Below are 14302 nucleotides of genomic sequence, written 5' to 3' on the forward strand. Positions count from 1 at the left end.
AGATTGTTATTGTTCTAAATCAGTATTCGTATGGACCTTTAATTATTATGGACCTTTAATTATCCGTGACGACTGAAAGAAAGGTCATCACTTCGGCTTTTTTTGTGCACGGCACAGACTTTCTGTGCGTGGCGACTTTGTCAGCAGTGTGCGGCCGCGCACGCGCGCAGCTTGAATTTGATGAATTTGCTTTCTCGTATATAAATGGAAAGCCTATATTTGTCATATTTGTCCAAGAACACTTGTCGTAACGAAGCGTAGAAGCAACGATACCACTAAAGTTTATTCTAGGTTACATATCACTTGATCTTAGAAAAAACGTTACTACCTAGGCGACAAGCCCAATAATCCGTAGTTCGAGGAATTATTAAAATTGCCGACGACGTTACAGACGCTTTGGAATATCGCTAAACCCAAGAAATTTGCTAGAGAAGGTGTGATTTCACTAATACTTTAACATACTGTGCGAATATTCGCTCTTTCCGGGACTTAGCAGCAATGTTTCCTGCAAGCTGGGCACGTGCGCAAATGCGCTCGTGCTGACACGATCTGTGCGCACAGAAAACCTAAGTTGCGCACAAAAATCCGAACTGATGACCTTTTTTATAGTCTTTACGCACGGTTGTCCAAGGGTCTGCGCAGTAAGTTGGTGAGTGTGCGCAGACTCGTCAAAATTAGAGGGAACACTGCTTAGCAGCAAGGACGACATTACCTGACAAATTTTGAAGCTAAAGTTGTCCGATTCAACCGTGACCAGAAGAGTAGCCCCGTCGACATTTTATCGCATGTTCTGAAACACGTTGCCGCGTATACTACTTTAGCCTAGCATTGGACGAATCCACCGACTTCACAGACATTGCATAGCTAATTTTCTTGGTGCATTTTATCAGAGTGGACATATTTGCAGAAGGAATGCTGGCATGGCAAACGTGGGGAGGTGGCCAGCGAAAAACATCCAACTTGACAAATTTGACTTATGTAACTATTGGTGGAGGGCTCCAGCCGTGGAAGGAAAGGACATGGGTTGATTGGTTTGCTCTGAAATGACCCCGAAATGCCAGACTTCTTCTCATTTCACTGAGAGCTCAAAGTGATAATGGCCTCTGTTGTAACAAAAAAGTGCCTGTGTTGTGACGCTCAAGGCCAAAACGGCGATAAGCGTCACACTAATACCGTGTGTAATAATCATAATCATAATAATAAGGTACACTATTATACCGACTTGGAAATGAATGCAATGCGCGCTCCATGAAGTGATTTACTTGCGACGCCTGAAGATACATATTCTCACAAAAACAGCGATTGAAAACGTACGAACGCTGTCCAAGTGACCATTAATGCTTTGAAATGCATAAAACTGGACTAGACGCCCGTATACGACCAATAAATAGGCTCCAGTAGCCTAAATTTGATAGAAGCTCACAAATGCATGGTAATAATGTTTTGCGGCCCGCAGCGTCTTTTGCGGGCAAAATGCGGCCCGTTGCACAGGCGAAGTTGAGAACCCCTGCTGTACATGATAACTATAGCGACGACTCAGGCCATATTATGCCACAACCATGAAGCACATGTTGGACTTTTTAAACGCCAACTAATGTATGAAATGGAACAATCAAATGCTAATAATTCCACAGAATCGCATTGCCAACAATCTTGTTGAGGACTCTGCTAAACCGGACAGAGGCGTTCTTAAGAGTGAAAACCGGTCTCCATACTTGGCCGAGTTATTATCTCAAAAATAAGCTATACAGTAGCCAATGCCCAGATCAATCGGATTTGGTTTTCATGTATAGGCCTACAATAACGATATCAAATACAGATAAGATCCCGTACGCCTGAAAGATTTTTTACATTTTTACATTTACATTTACATTTCCATTTTTACATTTACATCGATGGATTCTCTTGATCAATTTCGTTGATGTAAATAGGCCTAACTGATTGGTTGACTAAACACAATTTACTGACTTCCGAAATGTAGAGTATTTCGTTCTTGCTATTTTGCGATTGTGGGCAAAACTCACACCAGATATTCACTAAATATTCACAAACAGAAAGCTGAATATAACGAGCAAACTTTCGAGCAAATAATTTTTGAAATTGGCAAGTTTGTTTGTTTGTGGTATTCATGGTGTTTGTCGACTACTATGATCATTTACACCAGGCCGATATTGTTCATTATTTTCCGTAACTGCCGACTTATAAACCTCCAACACTTAGGCAAGTTGCATGCTTGATTGGTGCTGCATATTTTTAATGCTGCCAGCGCCATTCCGAGAACGTCACTTTAAAAATTATAATGTATGAAAAAGGTTCTCAGTGCGTAACCTACCAATGCTCGTCTGCGAACGCGAACCTACAAATTTCAGAGGTTCACACGCAGGACGCGAACGTGAACCTCACGTTCATACCCTCCCTAGTAAAAATGCCCAAAAGTGGTCATCCATGAGCATCGATTGATAAATACCAATAATCGTCGAAGGTTTTCACAATTTTATTTTACTTTTCGTGACCGCTGGTAAGGCACCGCCTCGGACTTGCCTCCCTTGACCGCACGTCATTGCTCTGCGATACGAACATGTGTTTTGCATTAGAAATGCGTTGCTTCAAACTACATTCATGTAGGCTACTTATGTGGGTTCGCATTTACTACTATCCTTATTATTGTAATCGAAGTCATCTAATTCCGGTTACTATTAGCGACTATAGTGATACTCAACGAATAAGCGGAGTATATAGCCTACTAATTAGGGATGGTGTGAACGTGAGGTTCACGTTCGCGTTCTGTGTGTGAACCTCGGAAATTTGGAGGTTCGCGTTCACAACAGAACCTTGGTAGGTTCTGCACTGTGAACCTTTTCAATAAATTGTAATTTGCACTTCATTATAAAATCTTTGGTTCAAATTTATTGCATTTCAACTGCGGGTCACTCTATGCATGGCGCTGGCAGCATAAAAAAATTAACGCTAAACGAGCATGCACCATGACAACCTTAAAAGTTTTACTTGCTTTTTTGTTGCAAAAAATTTCTCGAAATATCCAGCTTTCCGTTTGTGAATATTTAGTGACTCTCTGATGTGCGCTTGACCCGCAATCACACAACATCACGAGCGATATACGTAGTCAGCGAATGATGCTTATTCAATCAATCAATGACATTGATATCGTTTTCTGATGTAAAAAATCGAGCGAGCGTACGGGGTCAATCTTGACTTCATATCTTTACTGTATCATTAAAACCAAATCCGTGCGATTAAGGTGCTGGCTACTGCTATATAACTTGTGTTTATGGTATCAGTAGCGAGTATAGAAACCCGTTTTACACTCTGCTCAATATAAATGTCGCAATACTCAGACTCCGAACACATTGTCCGGTCTGGCTAAGACCGTAAAGGCGTAAGCTTCTATTCCCTGGTAAGTCCTCGTCGAAATTGTTGGCAAAGCGACGGAATGTATTGATTTTATGAGATTATTATATCCTTTGATAACCGCGGTTGATACATTTAGCGACGTTTAAAACGCCAATATGTACTTCAGCAATGTGACATTATGTGGCCCGAGTCTTCGCTAGGTATCGTGTACACTGTACATTAATATAGGCTATCACTTCATTGAAAGATAGGGTTGGAATTAGCAATATGACGTCACGAGGTTCACGTTCGTGTTCACACAGAACCTTTCAAAAAGGTTCGCGTTCACACGAACCCGAACCTTTCAGAGGTTCACACCATCCCTACTACTAATGACAAGCAGTTACGGCAGCTTTTTACGGTGCTGACTTCAGCAGCTCCGAGCAGGGTTTATAGATATACATCCTCATGCTCACGATGCACAAAAATCCTTTTCATTTCGAAGGCGAATGAAAATGAAATGCATTGAACGACAACTTCACTATATGATTTCAGTGCTATCCAATGTGAGATCTGTCTACATAATTTCGGTACTAAAGTATTAGTACTATGGAGATAAATTTTGCTGTCGGCTCTACTATCATGCCACATCATTTGCATTGTTTCTCCTAACGGATGACAATACGTTTTAGATGCGACAAATCCGGACGGATTCCACTTGTTTCGGCACATTTGAACGCATTTTTTAATTTTTTAATTTTTTAATCATAGCACACAATTGATCGATGCTCTTCGCCTTTAGTGCCGTTCGTATGCGTTCGCCATTCCGTAAGTTATAACCTGTGAATTAAAAATCGATGGCGTCGCCAGTTTGATAATATTGGGATAGCATATTTAGCCTGACCGAGCGATTATCTAGAAACATTTTATAGGTCCAATCATATTGCAAACATGCTGTGGAAGTGTAAATCGATTACCGCTTAATAGAAAGTAGTATAACACGCAATACACGGGACTTACAGAATAGCATCGTAAAGTGAAGGAAAATAGTAGGGATGGTGTGAACCTCTGAAAGGTTCAGGTTCGTGTGAACGCGAACCTTTTTGAAAGGTTCTATGTGAACACGAACGTGAACCTCATGACGTCACGTTACGTCATACTGCTAATTCAAACCCTATCTTTCAATAAAGTGATAGCCTATATTAATGTACGCGATACCTAACGACGACTCGGGCCACATAATGTCACGATGCCGAAATACATATTGGCGTCTTAAACGTCGCTAAATGTATCAAATGAGCAATCAAAGGACATAATACTGCCCTTAAAATCAATATCTTTCGTCGCTTTGCCAACAATTTCGACCCCATTAACGAGTTACATTGCAGTAGCCAACACCTCAATCGCACGGATTACGTTATAATGATGCAGTAAAGATTGACCCCGTAACGCCTGCTAGATTTTTTGCATCAGAAAACGATATCAATCCCATTGATTGGTTGAACATTTAACAAGAATCATTCACTGACTACGTACTACGTACGCTCGTGATGTTGGGTGATTGCGGGTCAAACTCACAGCAGAGAGTCACTAAATATTTACAAATGGAAAGCTGGATATTCCGAGCAAACTTTTGTAACAAAGTAAGTAAAACTTTTGAGATTGTCAAGGTGCATGCTCGTTCAGTGTTGATTTATAATGCTGCCAGCGCCATGCATAGAGTGGCCCACAACTGAAATGCAATAAATTTGAACCAAAGAGAGATGTTATAATGAAGTGAAAATTGTAATATATGAAAAAGGTTCACAGTGCAGAACCTACCAAGGTTCTGTTGTGAACGCGAACCTATAATTTTCGGAGGTTCACACACAGAACGCGAACGTGAACCTCACGTTCACACCATCCCTAGAAAATAGGAATTATAAGTACAGCACTTAAATATTGCAACAAACAATATGTTATTAGTGCCACTTGAAGCTTTTCGACTGACTCTCATCAGTAGTGAACGTCCGTGATTAGAGTTATTCGAATTCGTTGTGAGAGAGATATGATGTGCACGGACGTCAAGAAAATTTTCCAACTCGCCGTCAAAATGAGGGTGGAACTGCCTATTGAATGTCAAGTAAGGAAGTGACGAACAATAGAGGCATAGACGACTATAGACGACGATGTCGAGGACAGTGAAAACGTTTTGATGTAGAAATAGCGAAATCTCTGTTATAAACAATCGTCAGTCAAAACTTTTCCTGCTTGCAATTTGTTAATTAAAAAAAAAACGCGTCTGCAACAGTGGCGATCCAGAAAAAAATGTGATGTATATAATGCTTTTTTGATGAATAGGCCTACTTATCTTGTATATGTGATTCCATTACTTACTTGTCTCGGCGAACGCGTTGTACAGCTTGAACTGGAAGGGAAATTTTGGACTCGCGTTCACGAAGTTGGATTCTAATGCAAAGGAAGTGAAATATTCAGTGATCATTTAGCCTACTATGTACTATGTAGTTCGGTAAGTGTACACAGTTAACATAGCGTTTAGTATTCTTTCATTACACTCAGATGCTGATGCACTTACCCGATTCGGCTCTTACGATGGTAACCGCCATTATTTCAAGAACTACTGCAGTAAAATTCATACTGTTATTGCTTATTACTATAGTACGATTTTTTATTGACCTAAAAACGGTAGATTTTTTTTAAATATTGACATTATTGACATTAAGTACCTTAATTTCGATAATATTTTGACCCACGTATTTAAAAACGACTCGACTTGACTCGAGTCAAAACTATAAAAGTGAGAATGACTTGTGACTCGGAGCCTTGTGACTTGGTTACAACCCTGCCTTTTCCATGTATTTGGTTGGAACTGTCTGTCCTTACGAAGTAGCTTGACAAGAATAGAGAAAAAAGGATCAACGGCAGCAGCTGTTTGCTGGCATTATTGAAGTTCAGCGTGGAGGGGAGATGTGGTACCGATGGATCACTGGGACCGAAAATACTTGAAAAATTCTCCATGATAATTCCATGATTACACTTCGAGAGTTTGTCTACAATTACATGCAGACAGAATCTTTCCTCACATGCAAAAAAAAAATTCGACCTGCGTGAGTTATGGGGTCTGTGACGAATGATTTACGTTTTAGGGGGTGTAAAGTAAATTTGGATCGACATTTGCATTTTTCTATATCACTTTTCAGACTAACAAACCCGCCATAATTTTTGATGTGAAGTAAGGGCTTGTATCAGGGTATATAATGGCACATATTGTTTTAATCAATACCATCCTCGAATGGACTATTTTCAGGTCAATTACAATATTTATGGGGGGGGGGGGGACCTATGGTATCATAGCCAAATCAAGCAAAATAGATTGACCAACTAATCACTTAACAACAGAAACTCGCCTACATATATATAGGCTGCAAATCATAGTTACCCGCGGTGTTTTATCGCTATTACGAGGTATTTGAAAGTCAAAATGTCGATTTGCGGGTAATATGTATGTGGCATTAATTTTGTAAGTTTAGGCGCAAATCAAAACATGATTTTATGCCAATATTTGAGTTGATATAATCTATTTTATTCTTGAAGGTCGCGACGAAACATTCTTCCTTGGCTTGCTGTAGCTTAGCTTATATATAGTACACAGCAAAACAAGTTAACAAATTTGAGTTTTTGAGCGTATGTCTCATAGGTCCCATGGCCGTGTGCCTTTGGACCCACCGGGTAGGAACCGATGACACGTTCGAGCAGCAAATTTTAAACGTTCATAAATATTTTTGGAACAGGCGGATATTCATGTAAATGTCTGCGATAGGTAGAGCTTGTATCGAAGTGTTGAGACAGAAAGAAATCTGCAATTCTCGGCTGAAGATTTAAGGGCCAGGGATCATTTGGCAATTTCTGATCCATCGGTACCACATCTCCCCTACTGCTTGAGTGCTAGCAACACACCTATTGCTTCATACCGACCTTGTTGTCTATATCGCACCTTTGAGCTCTTGGGCTTTTCGGGCCACTAACATTAGTACACGGAACCTGCACACTGAAGAAGCTGTCCAGATGAATATATATAAAAGAAGTGTGTACGTGTACTGTACATCGAAAATTTATACGCAGCCGATCAATGGGAAATGGTTGTTGACGTACCGAGTGTTCTAGTATCACCGCAATGATTCGCGAAAGCTGCACCATATGTAGGCCTACTCGTCCGTTAGTGTCTCTACTTAGACCTCTCTGAGGAACATTGTACTGAACAACGATTCCACAGCATAACGCATTTTAATTGATTGATGAACTGATGGCGGATATCGTAATCGTATCTTACAGCGATTCTATGCCAACGGCTTGCGGATGCGACTCTGACCGAGTCGATTCGACAATTCCTAACAAAATGCTGAGGAGTTTATCTGTAGGCTCCTCATCACCCCACGATCCGCGGAAGCGGTGTCTTACGATATAGCCCATCATTGCGTGGTCATGTGCTATACGTAGACCGCAGCTCAGAAATATAGGTATACCGATATGGACAAGTCGTCAATGATCCATATGATGTCCAAACACCACAAAAACTGATCAAAACCAACGTTGAAGCAGTCTTTATTGACTCTTCCCGCGCTAACGAAAAACGCGAATTCTAATTTCTATCACTCCAGAGAAGAAGTGGAATGATAAATCTTGTGTGAGGTTACGCACACAGAATTCTTTGCATCATAGGAAGTCGCAGGAAGCATCACCCTTACCGTTACCACGAATGTTCAATGAGATGTAATCAAATGCTTGCTACTGAGACTGAATTCATTTCCTAGCGAAGCTTTCGTACAGCAAAAGTTGATCCGGAGATGTCTGCTTGCGACATGCTGATCCTATCCACATGGCATTACGAAAGCAAGTGACTCATGCCAATGGCTCGTAACTGGAGAACACCCCAAAAAGTCATGTTTTGCAACTTATTGAAAAATAATATCCAAACACATATTTATTGAGCTTATTCTTAACCTGACGGTAGTGATGTTTGCTGTTACTTCCATTATGCATAGTATTCCGAAAAACTCACGTTGAATAACAGAAGCGAATGAAATCCGGTGCTGAATTCGCAATTCTCGAAAGAGCCGGAATAAGTAATGGACTCGTCGTCTAGTCGCGCCAAGCGCGAACATATTTTTCAAATTCATGAATGGATTTCATGAAAAATATTGGCAAATGCACAATGCACATATTACTGTTAACTATACATAATTATATTATAAATATGATTATATTATTATAATCTTGTCCATTCCATCAGATTTACAGGTAGACCTGATGCAGTACCGTCGATATTTTATGGCTCGTAGTTAATGATGATGCATTGATCTTGGGGCGGGCAAATTGGTATTAATTAATTACTACGTCTTTTTGAATATTGATCTCCAATCAGGATTGTCGCTATAGATCAGCGGTCGGGAACCTATGGCTCCATTGGGTATTAGATATGGCTCTTTTCCAAATTTTAATTTTTTAACTGAATTGATCAATGTTGTAGCAACTTGTTTGTGAATTAAAGTCACGACTAGAATAATTATTCTCGTCACCGTATAAACATGTCATTGAGAGGTAAAGGCAATGCCGTCTTCGGGGCAAGAGAGTCGGACCCCCTTTTCAGAATTCCCAAATTTAGGTCACTGTCGCGCCTTTGACCAATATCAGTCGCGAATTTAATGTACCCGACTCGACATCTTGGATTGATTGATCAAAGAAAATAGCAGACATTGCGACGCCCATATGACAACGCAGTTATCAAATATACACACTGTCTGCCTGAGCTACGGCGCGAAATGAACTGCCGTGAAAGTGATATTCACAATTACAAACTCTAATTACAAACAACTCCATAGTTATCCACGTTCTTGATCGGTAAGTCGTTTCGTAGTATCGGCGATAAAACGTAGACGTGTAGCGCAACGTTATATGCTCCTGTCGAATACTTTGAGAATTGATAAGTCGATCAGTTCAGATTCTCGAAATCAGTGCGGCAGTTACATTCAATTAATACCAGTTGTTATAAATTATAAGTTATTTACGATGAATTGCAGTATCAGTGGTGAAGCTTGGTCCTTTTGTGCCTTACCTCTCGTTTCGGGCTCTATTTTCAAATGATAAATATGCAAATCGCCTGTTGTTGGGAGGAAAATGTTCAAAATTCAGTTATTCATGAACATCAATAGATAATAGTAATTGAAGGTTACACAATTTTCGTTCAGTTACCCTGGCGACAGGTGACGAACTGCCCCACGTGGCTCCCCTGACCCCACGTCACTGATGTATCACACCTTACATTGGGTATATACTGCTGTAGTGACTATGTTTGGCTCCACTTACGCATGTGATCATGGTTTCTCACATTTAAAATAATCATCACGACGAAGCTACGTTTTCGTAACTTAAGTTTCGCATGCTCGAATAAAGTTACCAGCATGATTAGTACGAGTTTTTACAGAGAAAATGAGGCGCACACGACGAATCCATTATAGTGAGTTTGTATTAAGTGCTACCACAACGTCACGAATTCACAATTGTGAAGCAACAGTTGATTGACATGTATGGCTCTTTGAGAGTTAAAATGGAAAAAAATCAGCCAATATTGCTCTTCGGACGAAAAAGGTTCCCGACCGCTGCCATAGATCAATGTCATTGAAACGGCCCCCCAAAAATAACAGTACAACTACTTTATTAAAAAGCACACGATTCCAAATTGGTGTCTTCTGATGGGCATCGACTTCTTTGGTGGGTCAAATTTGCCCTTCAGAGCTCTATCGCAAGGACATTACTGTAAAGCGCCGGTGATTTAGGGCCCTACACTGTAAACGAAAATGGTGTGTTTTCGCAATTCACATCCTAGCGTAGGGTGTGTTTTGGGTCATCACACCTATTGGGTACTAAATTTGTCATTTACACCTAACCCAGCAAACACAGGATATATAATATATATATAAATTATATCTCTCCCGACTACAAAATATATCCGAATAATATATAATATTTATATAAATCTGTCGACACATTAGGATATCTATATGATATCTATAAAAGATGTCTTAAATATATCCTCATAAGATATCTGTTTGATATTCTCAAAATATATCAATGGTACATCCTCATCAATTATATTTGATAAACTCGCTTGAATCTAGCTGACCCTGAACTGTCGTTGGTAACATCCTGCACTTCACATGAAAGCAAACTAACCAATAATTGTACAAAGCATGTATCAGTTTTAGTTCTGTATTAAAAAATGATCAGTAAAAAAAATAACTAGGAGCATTAATTTGAAATAAACTGAATAACACTTATACGTTCAACTGACATCCGTCAGCATTTGTATATCAACAATCGCATTACAAAATAAGACGCCACCCACCAGCATGAAATTTCGAATAATCAAACGCCCATGACGTCATATTTGGTAATCCAATGAACAATTTTTTTAAAATTATCTACTAGTTGCTGACAAAGGTTTATGTCAATACGAATATATAGCATTCATTTAAAATTCAACACTCGAACCAAGTAAAAAATCACTTATCAAAGTGAATAAAATCGATTGAGTTGGTTAACTTGAACAACTAGAAAATTTTCAGCTTTTTCTCAAAGTTTTATTAGAATTACTGAATTCACGAAAACTAGTTAATTGAACAAGTTCAGTCCAGTTCATGTCAAATCTCCTGTGCAGACTTGGACAACTAGAAAAATTTCAGATTTTGCAAATTAGATTAGAATTAAAGCTACAGAGTTATTTACAATTCGAGCAACACAATTTTTCCAAATTATTTACAATTAGAGCTACACAGCTTTTTCCAAATTAGATTAGAATTACTGAATTCGCCTGTGCCCAACAACACTATTCCGCACTAGCTGAAACGGCTTCTGCGTTGTACTAACGCATGGTTCTTATTCGTCAGAATTACTACTATGATTGTAAGTACGGTGGCTTGGCACTGGATTTCCCTCCGCAAGAGGGATAATCTTGTTAACTCGCTACAAAATGCTGCGGACGAGGTATTTTCAGGCAAACAATAATTTGGATTAGAATTAGAACATGGGACCATTTCACAAATTAGATTAAAATTAGATTACTCGCATTTCGCTCTAATTTAGTATCTAGTTGTCCAAGTCTGCCCTTGTGACATTTTCGATAAAATCTGAAATTAGATTATAATTAAAATTGGAGCATTCCACAAATTAGATTAGAATCGGAGCTAAGAAATATTCATGAAACTAGATTACCAGCATCCCACTCTAAAAATAATGTGGTCTTAAATCGAAGCACACATCGAAGAAAATTTTGGCCGCATCCATTTACTTCATAAAGCCAGCGTAATAATGGAGCTGAAATTCAATGAATTTTGAATAATCCCCGTTCCACTACACTACTACAGCTATCGCGACATAGTATCTAACTCAGAGGTCTCAAACACGCGGCCCGCCAGAGCATTTTGTGCGGCCCGCGACGACATTTTAGATTTTTATTAATTTGACAAAATATAAGTGTCACATATATATTTTCAGGTTACAAATTGAAGATTCCCTCTTAAATTGCTCCGAAAGCCTTAAACTATTCATCAAACTTCACTATCACATCAATTGCAAACGCTACCATGCAGTGGAACATTCACTATTTCACTAATTTCCAATTCATGATGACAAAACCGGACCCTTAGACGATTCTAGACTGAAATTTGTGAGTTGGACTTGGACGTGACCTTTCTTAGAATTACTCAGACTCGGGCTAACTCGATGGCAAAATGAAAATGACTCGAGTGGACTTGAAGTGACTCGGAATGCCGTAGATTTGTTAGAACCATGGACGCAACAAACTAATAGCGTATCAGGGGAATAGTAATAGATCAGAAGGTCGCAGCTTGGTATTTCGCTAACCAAGGAAGTATAGTTATGGCAACCATTGGCAATCTGTTAGTTACATCTTTGGTCGCTAAACCATGTTATTAAGGCCACTTAAAGGTACCGAGTACCGTAGTGGTACCCTCTAACGATGAAACAGCAATGGGCCGTTCGGCGTTCCGACATTTCAATCACTTGGACACATTCATTAATATATTTATATTATATTTATATTTTTTTCTGCTCCTATATTTGAAGATATTTGGCCATGAGATTAATAGCCTACTTATCAGAAGTATACACGAATCCTGGATTGGAATTACAATGCTCAACTTAAAAATGTTTTGATATCAGATCATTCTCTATTACCAGTCTGTTGGATTCAAAATATTCATAGTAGCTGAAAATTATAACCTGATTGCTTTTATGATGGCATCATACATCTGTCCGCCCATATGGTGTCTATATCTTATAGTTGATATATACAACAACAATTCAATTCAAATAGTTATAAATGTGATGATTCTTTTCGTGCCAGGCCTAAATTGAAACAAACGTAAATCACATATTGACGATGTGTGTTTACTGTCAGTCTGCTGGATCGGCTCACTTTCAATAGGAAAATTCATTCTCGCCAAATAAGGCCTACTTGGAAAGACATAGAACACCCCTATAAATGCTGCGGCCCGCGGCGACGTAAAAGCTGGAAAAATGGCCCGCAAGCACATTTAAGTTTGAGACCTCTGATCTAACTCATACTGTACTTCAATTCGATACCACATCATTTTTAGAGCGCTGTACCCCTTCAATTATCTAGTTGTTCAAGTCCAAGGGTCAAAGCAGTCTGCTGTGAATATCCAAATTCACAATGTATCAGCGAGACACAATGTTTCAGTATCAGAGACGTCAGTATCAGACTCCACGGTGACAGGATCACTTCTTTCTTCTTTATCATCATCCTGTAACATGAATGAGTAGATAAGCGCTGACCTCCGATTTTACGTAGGTATGTGAATGTCAATCGTAGGCCATTTCTCGCCAATAATCGTGAAGACAATGTGGATTTGAGAACAGCATTGTCGTACTGGTGCCGCCGTGTCTGCGTCTCGCTGATCTATCAACACGCCGTGCAATTCTTAATTAGGATTTCAAGGCGAGCAAGTCCATCGAATTCGCGGGCGATGTTGATTGCCGACAACTTCGTCTTTGCAATTACGTATCGCGTCGGCCAATTAGATTAGATTTTCCTAAAATGCGTCTCTCGTTTTAGCAAGGCGGAGAGAGAAATCGAGGGAAGAAAGTTGAGAACGTCAGCAACTGCCACAGCTGAAATGTAGCTGAACAAGCGCAGAATTCGTATGGAATAAGCGAAATATGACCTATTTTATCCTTTCGACTAATTCGGTGCATAATTCCAATATTTTGTAGGGGTTTTAGTCCCCTTAAATAACATTAAGACGCCATATTCGCCTTCTCATACGTAAAAACGAATATGTTAAACTAATAAATTAGCAAATATTAGACGCTATATTTGACATCAATTTTTAGGATTTTGAAAAGGGGGGGTTCCGACCCCCTAAACCCCCCCTGGATACGCCACTGTGTGCACGATATCATCGCTGGCCTACACAATAGCATCTGTAATAGGCCTGGTGTGCAAGATATCATTGTTGGCCTAACTATCGCGTCTCGGGCCTAGCATTCTTTGGCTCCTTTCTCTCGCGGGTTTGGAGACGATTCGGATGGAGACGATGCGGTCGAGTTAGCGCTAGTTAGTGATTGTTTCATGTGATATTGATCGCGAAACTGAATAACATCGAACCGCTGCTAACAGACTTTAACGTGCGTAATTGATTCCCACTCATACTTGAACGTAACGATCAGAAGATGTGTATCATGGCTCGAGTTCTGAAAGACGACAAAGGTTTGAAATTGGTGCCGTGAAGTTTGGACATTTTGATTTGCGAAAACTGTCGCTGAGATTGCGTAATACGCGCGCGTATTAAATTGTTCATCAGAGATCAGGGACTCGCTAATTGACAGCACTCCCCCACTCTTTGGCAAGCTC

The 14302-nt window shown here is 39.7% G+C and overlaps 1 long non-coding RNA gene across 1 annotated transcript; it reads right to left on the reverse strand.

The window, feature by feature from the left end:
• Window positions 1-4090: 4090 nt before the first annotated feature.
• On the reverse strand, window positions 4091-6096 carry LOC145445524 (uncharacterized). The gene is made up of 3 exons (XR_013917068.1): window positions 5927-6096; window positions 5728-5799; window positions 4091-4191 (listed from the first exon to the last, which is right to left on the reverse strand). It is a non-coding gene; the product is annotated as an uncharacterized LOC145445524 (long non-coding RNA).
• Between the last annotated feature and the right edge of the window lie 8206 nt (window positions 6097-14302).

Source organism: Botryllus schlosseri, chromosome 8 (genome assembly GCF_051294905.1).
Source record: "Botryllus schlosseri isolate E-star chromosome 8, Bs_hap1, whole genome shotgun sequence".
NCBI lineage: Eukaryota > Metazoa > Chordata > Ascidiacea > Stolidobranchia > Styelidae > Botryllus > Botryllus schlosseri.